The sequence below is a fragment of the Elephas maximus genome, chromosome 17, assembly GCF_024166365.1.
Source record: "Elephas maximus indicus isolate mEleMax1 chromosome 17, mEleMax1 primary haplotype, whole genome shotgun sequence".
Taxonomy (NCBI): domain Eukaryota; kingdom Metazoa; phylum Chordata; class Mammalia; order Proboscidea; family Elephantidae; genus Elephas; species Elephas maximus.
This window is the reverse complement of record NC_064835.1, coordinates 23445045-23469466: the sequence shown is the minus strand read 5'-3', so window position 1 is coordinate 23469466 and position 24422 is coordinate 23445045. Positions and strand designations below refer to the sequence as shown.

The 24422-nt window shown below is 38.0% G+C and overlaps 1 pseudogene; it reads left to right on the top strand.

Moving 5' to 3' along the window:
* Positions 1-770: 770 nt before the first annotated feature.
* On the top strand, positions 771-1725 carry LOC126061088 (olfactory receptor 150-like; annotated as a pseudogene).
* Positions 1726-24422: the final 22697 nt, after the last annotated feature.

The window sequence follows — 24422 nt, the reverse complement described above, 5'->3', positions numbered from 1 at the left end:
GCCTAATATATAAAATAAGTATACTAGTAATTGTCGTAGACTCCCAGATAGTGCAAATGGTTAAAGTGCCTCAGAAGTAAGTCCTGCTGATCTACTTCTAAGAAATCAGCCATTGAAAACCTTGTGGAGCATAGTTCTACTCTGACACACATGGGGTTGACAGGAGTCAGAGTCAACTTCATGGTAACAAGTACATGTTTCTGGTAACATTCATTCTGCGGAAGAGTTGAGAGGATTGCAAATAAGGCATGGAAAGTACGTTGTTGTCACTGTTATTAGGTGCCACTGAATCAATTTTCAATTCATATCGAACCCACATGACAGAATAGAACTACTCCGTACGGTTTTCTATGCTGTAATATTTACATGAGCAGATATTCAGGTCTTTCACCAGCAGAATCAGTGAGTTGGTTTGAACTGCCAACCTTCCAGTTAGCAGCCCAGTGCTAAACCAATGTACCGCCAGGGTCGGAACATTCAATATTCTAAGTTATCAGAGCTGTTAAGTTGGATGTTTAGAGAGTGGTCAGACTAAGACCAACTCTTACAGAACACACACACAAAAAAGATATAATTCTATCTGATGTCCATTTGCACGACACATAATACTGGAATCTCAGAGTATTAACTTCCAACAGAGACCAGGGACAAGGGGAGAGAATTGGAGATACCTGAATGAATAAGACTTGCATCTGATTCACACTGCATAAATAAACACCTATCTCAAATTTCTTCTTCTCTTCCTCCATAGAATTAATTCCCAGAGGAAAATGGCAGCAGGAAATCACTCCACAGTGACTGAGTTCATCCTCGCTGGGCTAACAGACAAACCAGGGCTCCAGCTGCCCCTCTTTCTTTTCTTCCTAGGAGTCTATATAGTCACAGTGGTAGGGAACCTGGGCATGATCACACTGATTGGGCTCAGTTCTCACTTGCACACCCCCATGTACTATTATTTCCTCAGCAGTTTGTCCTTCATTGACCTCTGCTATTCCACTGTCATTACCCCCAAAATGCTGGTGAACTTTGTGACAGAGAAGAACACCATCTCCTACTCTGAATGCATGACTCAGCTCTACTTCTTCATTTTTTTTTATTGTATCAGAAAGTCATATGTTGGCTGTGATGGCATATGATCGTTATGTTGCCATCTGTAATCCATTGCTTTACAATGTCACCATGTCTTATCAGGTCTGCTCCTGGTTGATACTTGAGGTATATATGATGGGCTTGATTGGTGCCACAGCTTACACAGTTTGCATGCAAAGAGTGATTTTCTGCAAAGCTAAAATTATCAACTATTACTTCTGTGACATTTTTCCACTTCTGGAGCTCTCCTGCTCCAGCACATTTATCAATATAGTGGTTCTTTTGTGCCTCACTGTATTTAATATTCTTGCACCAACCTTGGCCATCTTTGGCTCCTATATCTCCATCATTGCTAGCATCCTGCGAATCCACTCCACTGAGGGCAGGTCCAAAGCCTTCAGCACATGCAGCTCCCACATATTGGCTGTTACAATCTTCTATGGTTCTGCAGCTTTCATGTACCTGCGGCCATCAAATGTCAGCTCCATGGACCAAAGCAAAGTGTCTTCTGTGTTTTATACCATTATTGTGCCAATGTTGAACCCCCTAATTTACAGCCTAAGGAAGAAGGATGTCAAAGTTGCTCTAAATAAAATCATTGAGAAAAGACTATTTTGCATTAGCAAAGATTTCTAATTCTTGAGGAAGGTTCAGTAAGAAAGGAGTCCAGAGACTGTAACATATATACAGAAATAGTGAGATTGTTGCCAATGCTTGATGATTTTGAAGAAAGGTCCCAAGGATAAGACTGGATTCATAGTGTCACATGGAGGGCAGTCTAATGGAGGGCAGCATCAATTCTAGGAAGTCCCAGAGGTCACCTGGAGCAATACTTCTAATTACTTCTAATCATTTTTTAAAATAAATCTTCAAAATCCTTAATGTAGGGAAATTATAACTTATATACATGGGAAAGAGCACTTCGTTAGATAAGGCTTACCTATTTATAGAAAGACCTGTTTGGTCTGTATCCTTTAATCTTCTTGTTACTTTGTATATTGGCTCTTGTTCACTAATAAGTATTCGAATAAACTCTTCTGAAGAAAAGTTATCTCTAAAATAAATAGTTTCTAATCTTTTGACATCTATAAAATTCAATCCCTACTAGTGACTAAGCGCAGAGAAGGGTAGTTGGGAATATGGCAGCAGATGATGAATGATAAGACATGATTCCTGCCCGCAAGATAACTGTGTGGTGGAAGAGATTGATAGACTTACCAGGGCTGAATACATTGTGTATTTTTAGTTATTTCTTTATGCAACATTCTTTTCATCACAGTTTTAACATTGTGCTACCACCTTCACTTCCCCCAGAATCCTATATTCATTTTCCCTTATTTCTAAAGATTTCTCTTTTCACCAATATTAGAGAATCACAGATGTAGAAGTGACATTCTTTGACTATGCATTGAAATCATATGGATGAGTTATTTACATGCAAATGTTAAAATTGGAAAACTGATTTCTCTTTAATTACATGTACCCTTCTTACTCAAATTTTCAATATTTATTCTGGTAAAAAAAAAAAAGTTGGCAGAATTATTTTGTAGACACTCAGTAATTGTCAGGGGCTTCAGCTAAAAATCTGTGGATCTCCATCCTTACTTAGTAAAGAGGAGTTTAAAACAGAAAATGCGACTCAGGTGATAGTTTGGGAAGACTTCCAAGTAATAAATTCCCCCTCTTACCCTTTCCCAGCTAAGCTCTCATTGGTGTTTTTTAGAATAGCAACCAGAAAACTCTTATTAGTCCTCTTGAGAGACAATAAACCAAAAAAAAAAATTCTGTGCCATGGAGTCGTTCCAATTAATACCTCTCAGCAGTTGGTGGCACCAGCTCTCACTAGCTCCTCCTGCCGTTACTGAGCTCCCACATCTTCTCTTGCTGGTGGTAGAGCATCTGGATGTATTTCCCATCTTTCCCTAGAATGTTTCTTCAGACTCCTCAGGACCAGATATTTCTCTTTACTTTTAGAACTCCTTCTAGATAAGAACTCCTGGTGTTTTCTTTCTAATGCTTCTGAGATTCAAAGCTTCCACAACTGCTGAATTAAGGAGACAAGCATGGACATCTCCAAATAACATCATGCTCTTGTCTGCTCATGTCTATAAAGCTATGCCCAGAGGCAGAGCACATGGACACTGGATCTTTTTTGATGAAGTGTGAGCATTTACATCTGGTAAAAGTGCATTTTTAAAATTATCTGACTGGACTGACATGTCTAAAACTCTGCTTGCTTAGTCTTCAGCTTGCCATTAAATACGAAACATTAATACCACAATGAGATATCGTTCTTTACCTCACCATGTAAAATCACAAGTTGTAATGAGAAGATGAGTATATTTTCCTCTTTGGAAACTAGAAGAAACTTCTATCTTGGCTTTCTATGTACTAATCAGTCCTGTCTCCATATCTCATGTCTTAATCCCACAAAAGAAACCCATTTGTGTGTATATCTGTATACATTTATATAAGTATGTGATCTATATATTTGTATGTATTTATGTGTAACCTATATGTTCATGTATGTGTATTATATGCACAAATGTGTACTATGTGAATATGTTTTACAAGCTGTATGTGTAATTTTTATTGTATTAATGCAGTCATTGAACAAACGACACCCAGTGAGAAACTTTTTTTTGAACTGATAGGTTGAAATAACTGTTTATAAGAATTGTATGTGTTTCAGAGGACCTGTTTATACAACACATTTTAAAGTCGTTAATGAGCATAAAAGTGCATGAACCATCTCTAGTTATCCTAAGAACTGGTATACATGATTAAAATATTAGAATACATATTAGACAGATTGCAAAATGGAAATAAAGCTCTATCCTAAGAACTAGTATACATGATTAAAATATTAGAATACATATTAGACAGATTGCAAAATGGAAATAAAGCTCTACCACTACAAATAGGGGGGAAAAAAACCTTGAAGGAGGAAGCCTTTAACAACTTAGAAAAGTAAAAAATGCATAGTGCTATAAAATACCTTTACAGATGGATACATATAATCAAAAGTTTTAATAATAAGAAAAGTATGATATATTAAATATATTCAAACACCAAGCCCTATGATGAACTTGGATAATGTTCTCATACTGAGTTTGACTCTCATTCCTTCTAAGTATATTTTAATTTCCAAAAGAAAGCAAGTCTTCATTTACTATTAGCATTTTTATGGGCCATCTGTGTGTCATGGGGACAGAATTGACTTTGAACTTCTGTATTAGTTAGGATTAGTTTTGGCTGTGAGACACACGCACACACACACACACACACACACACACAGATGAGTGCCTTAAACCAGGAGACAATTCAGGGCTGATGGCTGGTGTGGTGGCTCACTTATCAAGGATATAAGCTTCTTTTAACAGGCTCCTCTATTGGCTCCAACATGTAGATTTTACCTTATGGTCTTAGATAATACCTCCAAATCCATCATTCATTTCCACCACCCAGTCAGCAGAAAGGAAGCTGCGAAGGGGAAGGGAGTGCCCCCTCACTTGAAGAACACTACCCTGAAGTGACACCAATATCACTACTATCCCTTTGGCTAGATGTAGTCACATGGCCAAACCCAGATGAAAGGGAGGCTAAGAAATGCCATGGTTATCCTATATGGCCATGTGCCAAACTAAGATTCAGGACATTGATTAACGAGAAAGAAAGGAGAATGAATATAAAGAATGATTAGCAGTTTCAGCCACACCTTACAAAATTTGTATTTAGTGACAGACAACTCTATGTTGGTCTCTCAAGAGTTTAACATTTGGATTAGTCAGTGTATCCTAGAAGAATAATGGTGCTAAACGTGATTAAAGTAAAATTTCTCCATGCATTTTTGACCACCCCACACTATCATTAGCCATATTTCTAGAACATCACATATTCTATAGTAATATTGTCCCTTTTGATACTGTTTGCTGTTAATGAATACTTGTAGATATTTCTACCAAATTGTCAAATTCATGAGAACAGAAAACTGTGTTTTCCATTGTATCATAAATCTTGATCTATACTTATACAATTGTTGTTGTTGTGTGTTGCATGTATGAGTTGATTCTGACTCAATGCAATCCTAGAGGACAGAATAGAAGTTCCTTATAGGATGTCCAAGGCTGTAATCTTTACAAAAGTAGATTGCCAGCCCCTTTTCTCCCTTGGAGTGGCTGATGGGTTGGAAAAACTGAACCTTTGGTTAGCAGCCTAGTGCTTTATCCATTGTACCACCAAGTTTCTTGTATAATTATGGATGAGGAAATTTTTCCACAGGTTTTATGAACCATTCTCTTACTAAGTTTTTTTCCCTTTTCACTCTAATTTGCAAAAATGACTTAAACAGATTAAAGCCCTGCATAGAACAGAAACTTAAACATTTAAGGTAAACTCAACTAAGCAAATTATTGCAATTATTTTATTTATTCCATTGTAATTTTATATGAAAATGATATAACATTTAATAAATATGTTGACAACAATATTGATTGACACAGTGGCTATAACAATGGGCTCAAAGATAACAAAGATCATGAGGATGGCACAGGACCCAGCATCATTTCGTTCTGTTGTACATAGTGTCCATATGAGTTGGAACTGACCCAACAGCAATTAACAACAACAACATTTAAAAATATAAAATTTATAACTACAAATGTAATTCAGTCTTTACAGAGAATTTAAATAATCTGTATAATGCCCCTACTCATCTGTCAGTTTCTCATACTGTGGGGGCTTCTATGTGGCTGTGATGCTAGAAGCTAAGCCACCAGTATTCAAGCATCAGCAGGGTCACCCATGGTGGACAGGTTTCAGCTGAGTTTGTAGACTAAAACAAACGAGGAAGAAGGACCCGGCAGTCTACTTCTGAAAAGAATTAGCCAGTGAACACCTTATGATTAGTAGCAGAACATTGTCTGATATGGTGTTGGAAGATGAGCCCCTCAGGTTGGAATGCATTCCAAATACAACTGGGGAAGAGCTGCCTCCTCAAAGTAGAATCAACCTTAATGACATGGATGAAGTCAAGCCTTCCAGACCTTCATTTGCTGATGTGGCATGACTCAAAATTAGAAAAAAACAGCTGCAAATATCTGTTAATAATCAGAACCTGGAATGTATGAATCTAGGAAAATTGGAAATCCTTAAAAATGAAATGGAACACATAAAGATTGATCCTAGGCATTAATGAGTTGAAATGGACTGGTAGTCATTTCATATCGAACAATCACATGGTTACTATACAGGGAATGACAACTTGAAGAGCAACGCTGTTGCATTCATAGTCAAAAAGAACATTTCAAGATCTATCCTGAAGTACAACGTGCTGTCAGTGATAGAATAATAACCATACCCCTACAAGGAAGACCACTTAACATGACTATTATTCAAATTTACACACCAACCACAGAGGCCATAGATGAAGAAATTGAAGATATTCACCAACTTCTGCAGTCTGAAACTGATCAAACATGCAATTGGGATGCACTGATAATTACTGGTGATTGGAATGGGAAAGTTGGAAACAAAGAAGAAGGATTTGTAGTCGGAAACTATGGCCTTGGTGATAGAGACAATGCCAGAGATCCCATGATTGAATTTCGCAAGACCAATGACTTCTTCATTGCAATCACCGTTTTTTTACCAACATAAATGGTGACCATATACATGGACCTCACTGGATGGAATACACAGGAATCAAATGGACAAAATCTGTGGAAAGAGGTAATGGAAAAGCTCAATATCATCAGTCAGAACAAGGCCAGTGACCAACTGTGGATCAGACCATCAATTACTCACACGCAAGTTCAAGTTAAGACTAAAGAAAATTACAAGAGGTCGAGAGCTAGAGTACAACCTTGAATATATCCCACCTGAATCTAGAGGCCATCTCAAGAATAGATTTCATGTGCTGAATGAACGCTAATGACTGAAGACCAAATGTGTTACAGAATGACATCAAGGAGGTAATACCTGGAGAAAGCAAAAGATCATTAAAAAGACAGGAGAGAAAGAAAAGGCCTAAATGGATGTAAGAAGACACTCTGAAACTTGCTCTTGAATGTCGAGTAGCTGAAGCAAAAGGTAAAAATGATGAAGTAAAAGAGCTGAACAGAAGATTTCAAACAGCAGCTTGAGAAGACAAAGCAAAGTATTATACCGACACGTGCAAAGACACGTAGATAGAAAACCAAAGGGGAAGAACATGCTCAGCATTCCCCACGCTGAAAGAACTGAAGAAAAAATTCAGACCTCCTGTTGCAATACTGAAGGATTCTAGGAAGGAAATATTAAACAAATCAGGAAGCATGAAAAGAAAATTGAAGGAAGAGGAGCCAAGATTGCGGAATAGACAGACACTTCTGGGGAGCCCTCTTTAAAACAAAGACCCAAACAAAACAAGTGAAAAGAGTGTATTTGTGACAAGCTGGGAGCCCTGAGCATCAAAGGCAAGATTAGACAAGCCAAGGGGCAGGGGGAGGAAGAGACCATTCAGAAGAGGTGAGGAGATACCGGACCTGAATCACGGAGAGCCCTCAGGCACCATTCCTGGAGCTGCAGCGAAAGCGGTGGTGGGCTGGTACTAGCGTTTGGCCGCAGTTTCCACAGGGACAGTCAGCCAGCCACATAGCCTACTCACAGCTGCGGAACCTGAGGAGAAAGGTACTCTCAGCAAAAGCTAAGTACTTGCAAATATTTTACCATGTCCCCCCCTCCACCCCCAAGCCAGGGGTGAGCACCTAGACCATTCTCCCGGCCTTGGGGAAGGAAAAAATTTGCAATTGGGGGAAAAGATAATTTCCTAGCTCCATTAACTGGGGAAGATCAGGACAGAAGGGTCTCCTGTCCAGGCATAAAATGTCCATGGACCTTGAGTATCTTTCCCTTCTGCATGACCTATGTGAGCCGATTTCAGGAGACTAGGCCCTTGTTGGCAAACTCCAACCATTTCAGCTGTGCGGTGGAAAGGTGGGTGTTTGATGCTTGACATTGCTCTGTCTACTAAACAAGGTCCTCACCTACCCACATCAGGGACCTAAGGACTAGGAGCTCCACTCTGGTCACCCAGCCACGTGTGACAAGGGTCCAAAGATAACTAGTACCTCCCAATCCTTACAACCAAAAATTTTGGGTGCCCATGGTTCCTCTGCAGAACCCACCCAACAGCACACTCTAAGGAACAGAGACGTGTTTTCCTCAGAGGCACTTGGGGGTCGGTTCTCAGCCCCTTGCCTTGTTCAGTGTGACCCCCTGCTGCAATCAGATACTGGTATATACACCAATCACTCCTGCCCCTGTAAGACTGTAGGACAGACCTGTACCACACATTTGATGATCAGCTACCTGGAAACCTGAGCTGAATTCATACAAGAAAACCGAATGGACTCCTAGACTGATATGCCTGATAAGAGCTCTAGTCAGCTGGGAACAGGACACCAGAGCTCCAAGGGCAAAAATAATCAAGCTAGCTCACTCAAGCAACCCATAGGGGTATACCAAAACAAAACAAAGCAAGCAGCTATGCCACAGTAAGCAAGCATAAACTAATACAATAACTTATGAATGGCTCAGAGACAACAGTCAATATCAAATCACATAAAGAAACAGACCATGATCACCTCAACAGGCTCTCAAAACAAAGAATCCAGGGATCTTCTAGATGAAAGTGCATTCCTGGAATTACCAGATGCAGAATTCAAAGGTTTAATATACAGAACCCTTCAAGACATCAGGAAGGAAATGAAGCAAAATGCAGAACAAGCCAAGGAACACACAGATAAAGCAACTGAAGAAATTAGAAAGATTATTCAGGAACATAATGAATAGTTTAATAAGCTAGAAAAATCCACAGACAGACAGATAGCAATCAGATATTCAGAAGATTAACAATAAAATTACAGAATTAGACAACTCAGTAGAAAGTCAGGGGAGCAGAATCAAGCAAGTAGAAGCTAGAATTTCTGAACTCGAAGATAAATTACTTGGCACGAATATATTTGAAGAAAAACCAGATAAAAGAATTTTTAAAAAATGAAGAAACCTTAAGAATCATGTGGGACTCCACCAAGAGAAATAACCTATGAGTGATTAGAGTACCAGAACAGGGAGGGATAACAGAAAATACAGAGAAAATTGTTGAAGATTTGTTGGCAGAAAATGTCCCTGATATTGTGAAAGATGAGAAGGTGTCTATCCAAGATGCTCATAGAACTCCACATGAGGTAGATCTGAAAAGAAAGTCACCAAGACATATTATAATGAAGCTTGCCAAAACCAAAGATAAAGAGAGAATTATAAGAGTAGTGAGGGATAAACAAAAAGTCACCTACAAAGGAGAGCCAATAAGAATAAGCTCGGACTACTCGACAGAAACCATTCAGGTAAGGAGGCAAAGGGATGACATATTTTAAAAAACTGAAGGAAAAAAATTGCCTGCCAATAATCATGTATCCAGCAAAACTATCTCTTAAATATGAAGGTGAAATTAAGAAATTTCCAGATAAACACAAGTTGAGGGAATTCATAAAAACCAAACCAAAACTACAAGAAATATTAAAGAGAGTTCATTGGTTAGGAAATCAATAATATCAAGTATCAACCCAAGACTAGAGCACCGGGCAGAGGAAGCAGAAGCCAACCCAAAGAAATCCAAAAAAAAGTAGGATTATTAAAAAAAAAAGCCCAAATGAGGGTAACAGTGAAGTTACTATATAAAAGAAGGCAACATTAAAATAATAAAGAGGGACTAAGAAATGTAATCATACATCTTCCGTACCCAGAGGAAGATACGGTGATACAAAGAAATAAAAGTTAGTTTCAAATTTAGAAAAATAGGGGTAAAAAATAAAGTAACCACAAAGGAGACAAAGTATCCTACTCATCAAAATAAAATACAAGGGAAAAATACAGACTCAGCAGAAACAAAATCAACAACAACAAATATGAGGAATGGACAATATGTAAAGAAAATCTACTCACACATAAAATCAAGTGGGAAAAAGAAACTGTCAACACAGAAAAAAGACAATAAAATGATAGCACTAAATTCATACCCATCCATAATTACCCTGAATATAAATGGACTAAATGTACCAATAAAGAGACAGAGAGTGGCAGAACGGATTGAAAAACAAGATCTGTCTATATGCTGCCTACAAGAGACACACCTTAGACTTAGAGACACAAACAAACTAAAACTCAAAGGATGGAAAAAGATATATCAAGCAAACAACACTCAAAACAGAGCAGGAGTGGCAATATTAATTTCTGACAAAAAAGACTTTAAAGTTAAATCCATCAGAAAGGATCAAGAAGGACACTATATAATGATTGAAGGGTCAATACACCAAGAAGATATGACCATATTAAATATTTATGCACCCAATGACAGGGCTGCAAGATACATAAAACAAACTCTATCAGCATCGAAAAGCGAGGCAGATGGCTCCACAATAATATTAGGAGACTTCAACACACCACTTTTGGTGAAGGACAGGACATCCAGAAAGAAGCTCAATAAACACATGGAAGATCTAAATGCCACAATCAACCAACTTGACCTCGTAGACATATACAGAACACTCCACCCAACAGCACCCAAGTATACTTTCTTTTCTAGTGCACATGGCACATTCTCTAGAATAGACCACATATTAGGTCATAAAGCAAGCCTTAGCAGAACCGAAAACACTGAAATATTACAAAGCATTTTCTCTGACCATAAGGACATAAAAGTGGAAATCAATAACAGAAAAAGCAGGGAAAAGAAATCAAACACTTGGAAACTGAAAAATACCATGCTCAAAAAAGTTTGGATTAGAGAAGACATTAAGGATGGAATAAAGAAATTCAGCGAAACCATTGAGAATGGAAACACTTCCTATCAGAACCTTTGGGACACAGCCAAAACGGTGCTCAGAGGCCAATTTATACCAGCAAATGCACACATTCAAAAAGAAGAAAGGGCCAAAATCAACGAATTATCCCTGCAACTTGAACAAATAGAAAGAGAGCAACAAAAGAAATCCACAGGCATCAGGAGAAAACAAAGACTAAAAATTAGAGCTGAACTGAATGAAATAGAAAACAGAAAAACAATTGAAAGAAGTAACAAGACCAAAAGCTGGTTTTCTGAAAAACTCAACAAAATTTATAAGCCCCTGGCCAAACTGACAAAAGAAAAACAGGAGAGGAAGCAAATAACTTGACAAAGAAATGAAATGGGCGATATTGCAACAGACCCAACTGAAATTAAAAGAATCATATCAGATTACTATGAAAAACTATACTCAAACAAATGTGAAACCCTACAAGAAATGGATGAATTCTTAGAAACACACTACCTACCTACACTAAAGCAGAGGTAGAACAACTAAATAAAACTATAGCCAAAGAAGATATTGAAAAGGTAACCCAAAAACTCCCAACAAAAAAAAGCCCTGGTCCAGACGGCTTCACTGCAGAGTTCTACCAAACTTTCAGAGAAGAGTTAACACCACGACTACTAAGGGTATTTCAGAGCAAAAAAGGATAGAATACTCCCCAACTCATTCTATGAAGCCACCATATCCCTGATACCAAAACCAGGTAAAAACACCACAAGAAAAGAAAATTATACACCTATATCCCTCATGAATGTAGATGCAAAAATCCTCAACAAAATTCTAGCCAATAGAATTCAACAACATATCAAAAAAATAATTCACCATGACCAAGTGCAGGGATGGTTCAACATTAGAAAAACAATTAATGTAATCCACCACATAAATAAAACAAAAGACAAGAATCACATGATTTTATCAATTGATGCAGAAAAGGCATTTGTCTAAGTTCAACACCCATTCATGATGAAAACTCTCAGCAAAATAGGTATAGAAGGAAAATTCCTCAACATAACTAAGGGCATTTATACAAAGCCAACAGCCAACATCACCCTAAATGGAGAGAGCCTGAAATTATTCCCATTGAGATCAGGAACCAGACAAGGATGCCCTTCGTTACCACTCTTGTTCAACATTGTGCTGGAGGTCCTAGCCAGAGAAATTAGGCTAGATAAAGAAATAAAGAGCATCCAGATTAGGAAGGAAGAAGTCAAAGCATCTCTATTTGCAGATGACATGATCTTATACACAGAAAACCCTAAGGAATCCTCCAGAAAACTACTGAAACTAATAGAAGAGTTCAGCAGGGTATTGGGATACAAGATAAACATACAAAAATCAGTTGGATTCATCTACACCAACAAAAAGAACATAGAAGAGGAAATCACCAAATCAATGCCATTTACAATAGCCCCCAAGAAGATAAAATACTTAGGAATAAATCTTACCAGAGATGTAAAAGACTTATACAAAGAAAACTACGGTACACTTCTGGAAGAAACCAAAAGAGACTTACATAAGTGGAAGAACATACCTTGCTTGTGGCTAGAAAGACTTAACATAGTCTAAATGTCTATTCTACCAAAAGCCATCTATGTACATTTAATGCAATTCTGATTCACTTACCAACGACATTCTTTAATGAGATGGAGAAAAAAATCATCAACTGCATATGGAAGGGAAAGAAGCCCTGGATAAATAAGGCATTACTGGAAAAGAAGAACAAAGTGAGAGGCCTTACTTTACCTGATTTTAGAATCTATTATACTGCTACAGTAGTCAAAGCAGCCTGGTATTGGTACAAAAACAGATACACGGACCAATGGAAAAGAATTGAGAATCCAGACATAAATCCATCCACATATGAGCAGTTGATATTTGATGAAAAGCCCCAAAACAGTTAAATGGGGAAAAGACAGTCTCTTTAACAAATGGTGGTGGCATAACTGGATATCCATCTGCAAAAAAATGAAACAAGACCATGCACAAAAACTAACTCAAAATTGATCAAAGACCCAAATATAAAACCTAAAATGAGAAAGATCATGGAAGAAAAAATAGGGACAATGTTAGGAGCCCTAATACATGGTATAAACAGTATACAAAACATTGTAAAGAATGCAGAAGAAAAACTAGATAACTGGGAGCTACAAAAATCAAACACCTATACTCATCCAAAGACTTCACCAAAAGAGTAAAAAGACTGCCTACAGACTGGGAAAAAGTTTTTAGCTATGACATTTCTGATCAGTGCCTGATCTCTAAAATCTACATGATGCTGCAAAAAGACAAATAATCTGATTAAAAAATGGACAAAAGATATGACTAGACACTTCACTAAAGAAGGCATTCAGGTAGCTAACAGATATATGAGGAAATGTTCACCATCATTAGGCATTAGAGAAATGCAGATCAAATCTGCAATGAGATTTCATTTTACTCCAACAAGGCTGGCATTAATCCAAAAAACACAAAATAATAAATGTTGGAGAGGCTGTGGAGAGATTGGAACACTTCTACACTGATGGTGGGAATGTCAAATGGTACAACCACTTTGGAAATTGATTTGGCGCTTCCTTAAAAAGCTAGAAATAGCCAGGTGGGGCAAAGATGGCTGACTAGGTAGAAGCTACCTCCGATCCCTCTTGAAACAAAGACTCAGAAAGACAAGTGAATCGATCACATACATGACAATCTACCAACCCTGACTATCAAACACTGATCTAAACAGTTGACCTGAGTGACAGGGGAGAGAAAACTGCACCCTGTGGTAGTGACCGTCTCTGGCACCGGTGTCCCGCTCCACAGCCTCTAGCCCTCGCAGTTCCCTGGTGCCAAGTGGCAGGGCTGATTGCATCTTGCTGAGGCGAGGAAGGCACGGAACACAGCCCTAACCACTAGCCCCCTGGGGTAACCTCGGTAGAGACTCAGCCAGTGCAAGAAGGCTGCACACTGACAGGGCTAATGACAGAATGAGCAACCACGGTGAAGGAGCAACGGTTTTCGGAGCCTGGAGCCAGTGTCCCAGTCAGAAAACCTTGGTGCAGGGCTTTGGACTGGGCACAGGGGAGCTGAGCATGGCTTCCTGATATGGTGTAAACACAGGACGCAGCCCTAGCTCCCTGAAGTGACCTGGGGGAAGCCCAGGCAGTGCATGCAGGCAGCGCAGTGAATTGGCTGACAGGAGAAGAAGTCACCGGGAGGCAGCGACTGGTTTTCGAGTCTGGAGTGTGGCATCCCAGCCAGGGAACCTTGGCGCTGGGCTTTGGACTGGGAGCGGAGGAGCTGACCATGACTTCTGAGACAGCACAAGCACAGGGCACAGGCCTGACCCTCAGGGGCAATCTCGACCCAGCCAGCACACGCAGGCTACAGGCCCCTCAGGAATCTCGGATAAAAAACTCACCACCAAACAAGATAAGTAAATTTGTCTATAGTGCTAGGTGCTACTCTCTTCTGTCTATCTGATCCCTCCCCTCACTGCCCCAGGCAGCTTCCTTAACATTGGAATTTCCTGGGCCAGGGAGTGAAGTGGTTTTTTTTTGTGTGTGTGTGTCTTTTCCTAACCCATTCTCCTGGCCTGAGAGAAGCAGATACTAAAAACCCAGGGACCAAAAATCCTTCCCTGACTTGCCTAAATTGGAATAAAAATACAGAACCAGCTCCAGCCAGGCATATGAGATCTACAGACTTGGGCTTTCATCCCTACAGGGAACAAGGTGGCTATTATAATTCAAAGACAATTCTGATAGAGATCTGACTGTAATTGCTTTAGCAGATCACAGGAAAGACAAGTTTTCCGGGTCTGATATCTCTACCTATTAAACAGAGCCCTCACTGATCCACAGCGGGAAACTGAGGGCTGAACCTCCACCCAAACCACCTAGCCACATGTCTAAGGGGTGTGAGGATACTGACACCTACCAATCTGTAGAGGTACATGCATTGGGTGCCTAAGGTACAGCTGGAGAGCCCAGCCACCAAAGTGCTTTAGGAATAGAGACACACCTACCTCATTGGCATGTGGGGGAAGGCTGTTAGCATCCTGCCCCCCCCCAGAGTGTGACCTCCTGCTGCTACTAGAATCTGGTGCACACAACTATCTCCACCACTCCTCTAAGTTAATAGGTGACAGTCTACACCACACACTTAGTGATACAAAATCACACTCTATTAAAGAATAGCGAATGGACTCTTAGGCTTATATATCTGGTAACACCCCATAAAAAAAAAAAAAAAAAAAAACCCCATACCAGCTGGTAATAGGACATAAGTGATTCAAAGCCTGCAACAATCAAGACAGTGCAATCTAGCAGCCCATATGGGTATATTGAAACTAAAAAAAACAAGAAGATAAGACTCAGTGAGCAAATATAAAATAAATCATTACAATATCTTATAGATTGCTTGGAGACAGCAGTTGACATCAAATCACATAAAGAAGCAGACCATGATTGCTTCTACAACTCCCCAAACAAAAGAATCAAAATCTTTCCCAAGTGCAAATACAATCCTGGAATTACCAGGCGAAGAATATAAAAAACTAATTTACAGAATGCTTCAAGACATCAGGGATGACCTCAGAAATGAAATAAGGCAATCTACAGAAAAAGCCAAGGAACACACTGATAAAGCAGTTGAAGAAGTCAAAAAGATTATTCAAGAACATAGTGCAAAAATTAATAAGCTGCAAGAATCCATAAAGAGACAGCATTCAGATATCCAAAAGATTAGCAGTAAAATTACAGAATTAGACAACTCAGTAGGAAGTCAGAGATGCAGAATCAAGGAATTGGAATGCAAAGTGGTGGATAAGGCAATTGACACCAATATAGTTGAAAAAAAATCAGATAAAAGAATTAAAAAAAAATGAAGAAACCCTAAGAATTATGTGGGACTCTATGAAGAAGAAAACTTGCGTGTGATTGGAGTTCCAGAACAGGGAGGGCTAACAGAAAATACTGAGAATAGTTGAAGATCTGTTGGCAGAAACCATCCCTGACATCACGAAAGATGAAAAGATATCTGCCCAAGATGCTCACTGAACCCCATACAAGACTGATACAGAAAGAAAACCGCCAAGGCGTATTGCCAACACCAAAGAAAAAGAAAAAAAATTTAAAAGCAGCCAGGGATAAACCAAAAGTCACCTATAAAGGAGAATCAATAAGAATAAGTTCAGGCTACTCAGCAGAAACCATGCAGGCAAGAAGGCAATGGGATGATATATACAGAGCACTGAGGGAGAAAAACTGCCAGCCAGGAATCATATATCCAGCAAAACTCTCTCTCAAATATAAAGGTGAAATTAAAACATTTACAGATAAATACAAGCTCAGAGAATTTGCAAAAACCAAACCAAAGCTCTAAGAATTACTAAAGGAAATTCTTTGGTCAGAAAATCAATAATATCAGATACCAACACAACGCAAGGCCACAGAATAGGATAACCTCATATCAACTCAAATAAGGAAATCACAAAAACAAAATTAAATTAATTTAAAAAAGAAAAAAATGCTCAAAACAGGGAATCATTGAAATCATTATGTAAAAGATTAGAATAATCAAAAAAGGGAATAAATACAGGAGGCATAGATCTTCCGTATGGAGAGGATCAAGGCAATATAGGACTATATAAGTTAGGTTTTTACTTAGAAAAATAGCGGTAAATATTAAGGTAACCACAAAGAGGTCTAACAATTCCACACTTCAAAATAAAAACCAAGAAAAACATAATGACTCAACAAAAATAAATTCAACTACTATGAAAATGAGGAACACACTATTAACAAAGAAAAACTTCTCAGCACAAAAAAGGAAGTGGAAAAATGAAATTGTCAACAACACACACAAAAAGGCATCAAAATGACAGCACTAAACTCATACTTGTCTAAAACTATGGCAAATGTAAATGGACTAAATGCACCAATAAAGAGACAGAGAGTTTCAGGTTGGAAAAAAAAAAACAAAACACAATCCGTGTATATGCTGCCTACAAGAGACACACCTTAGACTTAGAGACACAAATAAACTAAAACTCAAAGAATGGAAAAAAATATATCAAGCAAACAGCAATTAAAAAAGAGCAGGAGTGGCAATATTAATTTCTGACAAAATAGACTTTAAAGTTAAATCCACCACAAAGGATAAAGAAGGACACTACATAATGATTAAAGGGACAATTGACCAGGAAGATATAACCATATTAAATATTTATGCATCCAGTGACAGGGCTGCATGATACATAAAACAAACTTTAACAGAATTGAAAAGTGAGATAGACACCTCCACAATTATAGTAGGAGTCTTCAACACACCAATTTTGGAGAAGGGTAAAACTTCCAGTAAGAAGCTCAATAAAGACATGCAAGATCTAATTGCTACAATCAACCACCTGGACCTCATAGACTTATACAGAACACTCCACCCAACAGTTGCAAAGCATACTTTTTTTTTCTAGTGCACATGCAACATTCTCTAGAATAAATCACATATTAATTAGGTCATAAAGCAAACCTTTGCAGAATCCAAAACATTGAAATATTACAAAGCATCTTCTCAGACCGCAAGGCCATAAAAGTAGAAATCAGTAACAGAAAAATCAGGGAAAAGAAATCAAATACTTGGAAACTGATCAATACCCTGCTCAAAAAAGACTGGGTTATAGAAGACATTAAGGAGGAAATAAAGAAATTCATAGAATGCAGTGAGACTGAAAACACTTCCTATCAAAACCTCTGGGACACAGCAAAAGCAGTGCTCAGAGGTCAATTTATATCTATAAATGCACGCACACATAAAGAAAAAAAAAAAAAAGAAAGGCCCAAAATCAGAGAACTGTCCCTACAACTAGAAAGGGGCAAATAGAAAGAGAGCAACAAAAGAATCCATCAGGCACCGGAAGAAAACAAATAATAAAAATTAGAGCAGAATTAATGAATTAAAATTTCTTTTTTTTAATGAATTAGAGAACAGAAAAAACAATTGAAAGAATTAACAAAGCCAAAAGCTGGTTCTTTGAAAAAATTAACAAAATTGATAAACCATTGGCCAGACTGACTAAAGAAATACAGAAAAGGAAACAAATAACCCAAATAAGAAATGAGATGGTCCATATCACAACAGACCTAATTGAAACTGAAGAATCATATCAGTACAAAAAATTGCACTCTAACAAAATTGAAAACCTAGAAGAAATGGATGAATTCCTAGAAACACACTGCCTACTTAAACTAACAAAATCAGAAGTAGAACAAAAAAATAGACCATAACAAAAAAAAAAAAATTGAAAAGGTAATTAAAAAACTCCCAAGAAAAAAAAGCCCTGGCCCGGACTGCTTCATTACACAGTTCTACTAAACTTTCAGAGAAGAGTTAACACTACTACTACTAAAGGTATTTCAAAGCATAGAAAATTATGGAACACAACCTAATTCATTCTATGCAGCCAGCATATCCCTTATACCAAAACCAGGTAAAGACACCACAAAAAAAAAGAAAATTACAGACCTATATCCCTCATGAATGCAAAAATCCTCAACAAAATTCTAGCCAATAGAATTCAACAACAATTAAATAAATAATCCACCACAACCAAGTGGGATTTATACCAGGTATGCAAGGTTGGTTCAATATTAGAAAAAGAATAAATGTAATCCACCACATAAATAAAACAAAAGACAAAAACCACATGATCTTATCAACTGATGCAGAAAAGCATTTGACAAAGTCCAACACCCATTCATGATAAAAACTCTCAGCAAAATAGGAATAGAAGGAAAATTTCTTAACATAATAAAGGGCATTTATACAAAGCCAACAGCCAACATCATCTTAAATGGAGAGAGCCTGAAAGCATTTCCCTTGTGAGAGGGAACCAGACAAGGATGCTCTTTATCACCACTCTTATTCAATATTGTGTTGGAGGTCCTAGCCAGAGCAATTAGGCTAGACAAAGAAATAAAGGGCATCCGGATTGGCAAGGAAGAAGTCAAATTATCTCTATTTGTAAATGACATGACGTTATACACAGAAAACCCTAAGGAATCCTCAAGAAAACTACTGAAACTAATAGAAGAGTTCGGCACAGTTTCAGGTTACAAGATAAACATACAAAAATCTCTTGGATTCCTCTACATCAACAAAAAGATCATCAAAGAGGAAATCACCAAATCAATACCATTCACAATAGCCCCCAAGAAGATAAAATACTTAGGAATAAATCTTACCAAAGATGTAAAAGACCTGTACAAAAAAAACTACAAACTACTACTGCAAGAAACTAAAAGGGACCTACATAAATGGAAAAACATACCTTGCTCATGGATAGGAAGACTTAACATAGCAAAAATGTCTATTCTACAAAAAGCCATCTATATATACAATGCACTTCCAATCCAAATTCCAACGACCTTTTTTAATGTGATGGAGAAACACATCACCAACTTCATATGGAAGGGAAAGAAGCCCCGGATAAGTAAAGCATTACTGAAAAAGAAGAAGAAAATGGGAGGCCTCACTCTACCTGATCTTAGAACATATTATACAGCCACAGTAGTCAAAACAGCCTAGTACTGGTACAACAACGGCACATAGACCAATGCAACAGAATTGAGAACACAGATATAAATCCATCTGCATATGAGCAGCTAATATTTGACAAAGGCCCAGTGTCAATTAATTGGAGAAAAGATAGCCTTTTTAACAAATGGTGCTGGCATAACTGGATATCCATCTGCAAAAAAATGAAACAGGATCCATACCTCATGCCATGCACAAAAACTAACTCCAAATGGAGCAAAGACCTAAACATAAAGACTAAAACGATAAAGATCATGGAAGAAAAAACAGGGAAAACGTTAGGAGCCCTAATATAAGGCATAAACAGAATACAAAACATTACTAAAAATGATGAAGAGAAACCAGATAACTGGGAGCTCCTAAAAATCAAACACCTATGCTCATCTAAAGACTTCACCAAAAGAATAAAAAGACCACCTACAGACTGGGAAAAAATTTTCAGCTATGACATCTCCAACCAGCGCCTGATCTCTAAAATCTATGTGGTTCTGTTAAGACACAACCACAAAAAGACAAACAACCCAATTAAAAACTGGGCAAAGGATATGAACACACACTTCACTAAAGAAGATATTCAGGCAGCTAACAGATACATGAGGAAAGGCTCTCAATCATTAGGCATTAAAAAAACAAAAAGGCATTACAGAAATGCAAATTAAAACTACGATGAGATTCCATCTCACTCCAACAAGGCTGGCATTAATCCAAAAAACACAAAATAATAAATGTTGGAGAGGCTGCGGAGAGATCTGAACACTTATACACTGTTGGTGGGAATGTAAAATGGTACAACCACTTTGGAAATCTATCTGGCGTTTCCTTAAAAAGCTAGAAATAGAACTACCATAAAAAAAAAAAAAATACAATCCAGAAATCCCACTTCTCAGAATATACCTTAGAGTAATAAGAGCCTTTACAAGAACAGATACATGCACACCCATGTTTATTGCAGCACTGTTTACAATAGGAAAAAGCTGGAAGGAACCAAGGTGTCCATCAACAGATGAATGGATAAATAAATTATGGTGTATTCACACAATGGAATACTATGCATCGATAAAGAACAGTGATGAATCTGTGAAACATTTCATAACATGGAGGAACCTGGAAGGCATTATGCTGAGTGAAATTAGTCAGATGCAAAAGGACAAATATTGTATAAGACCACTATTATAAGGTCTTGAGAAATTGTTTAAACTGAGAAGAACACATTCTTTTGTGGTTACGAGAGGGGGGAGGGAAGGAGGGTGTGAGAGGGTTATTTACTGATTAGTTAGTAGATAAGAACTACTTTAGGTGAAGGGAAGGCCAACACTCAATACCGGGAATGTCAGCACAACTAGACTGGAGCAGAAGCAAAGAAGTTCCTGAATAAACTGAATACTTTGAAGTTTAGCGGAGCATGGGCGGGTGTTTGGGGACTATGGCTTCAGGGGACATCTGAGTCAATTGGCAAAATAAATTCTATTAAGGAAACATTCTGCATCCCACTTTGAAGTGTGGCATCTGGGGTCTTATACACTAACGAGGGGCCATCAAAGATGCATCATTGAGTCTCAACCCCCCTGGATGAAAGCAAAATGAAGAACACCAAGGTCACAAGGTAATTATGAGCCCAAGAGACAGAAAGGGCCACAAGAACTAGAGACTACATTATCCTGAGACCAGAAGAACTAGATGGTGCCCAGCCACAACCAGTGACTGCCCTGACAGGGAGCACAACAGGGAACCTCTGAGGGAGCAGGAGAACAGTGGGAGGCAGACCGCAAATTCTCATAAAAAGACCAGACTTAATGGTCTGGCTAAGACTAGAAGAATCCCGGTGGGCATGGTCCCCAAACCTACTGTTGGCCCAGGACAGGAACCATTCCTGGAAGCCAACTCTTCAGACATGGATGGGACTGGACAATGGGTTGGAGAGAGATCCTGATGAGGAGTGAGCTACTTGTATCAGGTGGACACTTGGGACTATGTCGGCATCTCCTGCCTGGAGGGGAGATGGGAGGGTAGAGGGGGTTAGAAACTGGCAAAATGGTCATGAAAGGAGAGACTGGAAGGAGGGAGCGGGCTGATTCCTTAGGGGGAGAGTAAGTGGGAGTATGTAGTAAGGTGTATATAAGTTTATATGTGAGAGACTGACTTGACTTTTAAACTTTCACTTACCCAAAACGCCCAGTGCTGTTGAGTCAATTCCGACTCATAGCGATCCTATAGGACAGAGTAGAACTGCCCACAGAGTTTCCAAGGAGCGCCCGGTGGATTCAAACTGCTGACCCTTTGCTTAGGAGCTGTAGCACTTAACCACTTCGTCACCAGGGTTTCCAACTTTCACTTAAAGCACAATAAAAATCATTAAAATTTTTTTTCTTGTGTTTAAATTGCAACTTTTATCATCTATTTATGACTGTAAAATTAATGCATGAAATTTGAAAATAGAGAAATCATAAGGAAGAAAACAAAATATTCTCATAATCTCACAGATCATTCATGACTAGGTTCAATGTAGTATTAATGGTCTTTCTTTTGTAAATGTGAATGTGCATCCACTTTTTTGTTTGTTTGTTTTAACATTTAGAACTAACTCCACGACATAGGCCAGATAAGCTTGACCAGGACCAATGGGTGAGAAGAGGGTAGGTCAGAGGAACTGAATTATCGGGGGCCTCCAGGAATGTAGGGGTCTGAGAAGGCACTGGGCAACTGGAATAGGCATAATGGTCAACCAAAAGCTTTCCACGCACATATTTAATAATTTCTAATTTTTTAATGAAACATTTGCCATGAAAGTGAGCAGTGACACAGGAAAAAAAACAAACAAACAGGAAAGCAGACATAAATTACAGCCATATTTAACTGGGCTTTTTGCCACATGGTCTTCGGCATTGGGGGCATCGTTTTCCTCAGACTGTAGAACAGGGAAATGAGCATGAGGATCACCGTGGTGGAAAACACAGGCTGTCTTCTCCTGGGCAAAAATACAGGAAGATGCTGGAGCCATCCAAACAAACAAAAGACTGCAAGATAAGAGACAAAGCTATTGAAGAATGGCCTTACCCTCAGTTGAGCAGATTCAAAGAGGTAGGAAAGAAAAAATATGTGACAACATATTGAGAGAATTTGAGAGTTTTTTCTTTTCTTTTTATTAGCTAAACATGGTTAGTGTATTGCCATTCTAGATCAGATAGATGGCAACATTTTAGATTGAAGTTGAGAGATGATTACAGGAATTTGAAAGTGTAAAATATACTTGGGCCTGGACAGTGCAATTGGTACTGGAATAACCCTCTCGCCAAAAGGATTAAAAAAAAAAGAAAAAAAACTGGACAAAATACATAGGTTAACTGTTTTTAGCCAATGGACAAGTATTACTAAACCATGATTACTGAGTGAGTAAACAAAAACTTATGATCTAAGCCTCATAACCGTATTTGCTTTCTGCAGTGACAATTTCATGACTGCAAGGTAGCAAGCTTATGTTCAACAAAGCATGGCAATTCCCACCTATCTCTGAGCAAGACATATCTATCATGAAATCCTGTTATTAGGTGCATACATATTACGGTATTCATGTATTACTCATGACTTGACCTTTTGTCGTCATAAAATATTCCTCTTTGCCCCTGGTAGTTTTCTTTTTTCTGATATCTAGTTTCACTGACATTGATATAGCTATTCTACTTCTGTTTTTACATTGGGTCTCTTTTTCTGTCTTTTTACTTTTCAAGCTCTTTACCTTTATATTTAAAGTGTATATATATATATATATATAGTTTGTTTTGTTTTTGTTTGGGTTTTTTTTTTGTTTGTTTTCTTATTGGGTGGTTGGTTGATTATTTTATTTTATTATTTCTTTGAGACCACATTTTTTTCTTGTTGTGTCTTTTTCTCTGCTGACATTCTCTACTTTTTAATTGGAGTGTTTACAGTATATTTAAAGTAATTTTTGATATGATTAGGTTTAAACTTACCATATTGCTAATAGTTTTCTATTTGTAACAACCAATCTTCATTTTTCTTGCATTCCATTTTCTATCTGCTATTGGCTTATCAGGAGCCATGGCGGTGCAGTGGCTAAGAAATCAGCTGCTAACCAAAAGGTTGACAGTTTGAATCCACCAGCCACACTTAGAAACCCCATGGGCAATTCTATATCTTATAGGGATGCCATGGGTTGAAATTGACTCAATGGCAGTGGGTTTGGTTTTGGTTTTATTGGTTTCAGAAGGAGTCCTGGTGGTGCAAATGTTTAAGTACTCAGGAGAAAGACCTAGTGATAAGCTTCCATAAAAAGTACAGTCAAAGAAACACTATGGAGCTGTTTTACTCTGTCACGTGGGGTGGATATGAGTTGAAATCAGCTTGACGGCACCTAACAATAGCATTAAAAATATTGGCTTAATGGTTACGGCTTTCTTCTTATTTTTAGTGATTGATAAAGTTTTGCCACTTTAGCTTATCAGTCTATCTTCAAATATCATACCATGTCATATATAATGCAGGAAATTTACAGTATAAATTTCCCTCAATTTCCCTCTTCCCATGCTTGTACTACTGTTGTTATCCATTTTACTTCTACATATGTTATCATATCCATGATACATTGTTATTATTATTCACTAGTATTTATCTTTTTAAAAAAAAATTAAGAAGACAGAAACCCCTTTTATATTTCCCTGCATATTTGCCATATTTTATTACTTTGTGTAGATAGAAATTTCCACTGAGTTTATTTTCCTTTTGCCAGAACATATCTGTTAACGTTTCTTGAAGTTTGTGCCAAATAAAAACCAAATACAAAACCAAATCCAGTGTCATCGAGTCGATTCCGACTCATAGCGACCCTATAGGACAGAGTAGAACTGCCCC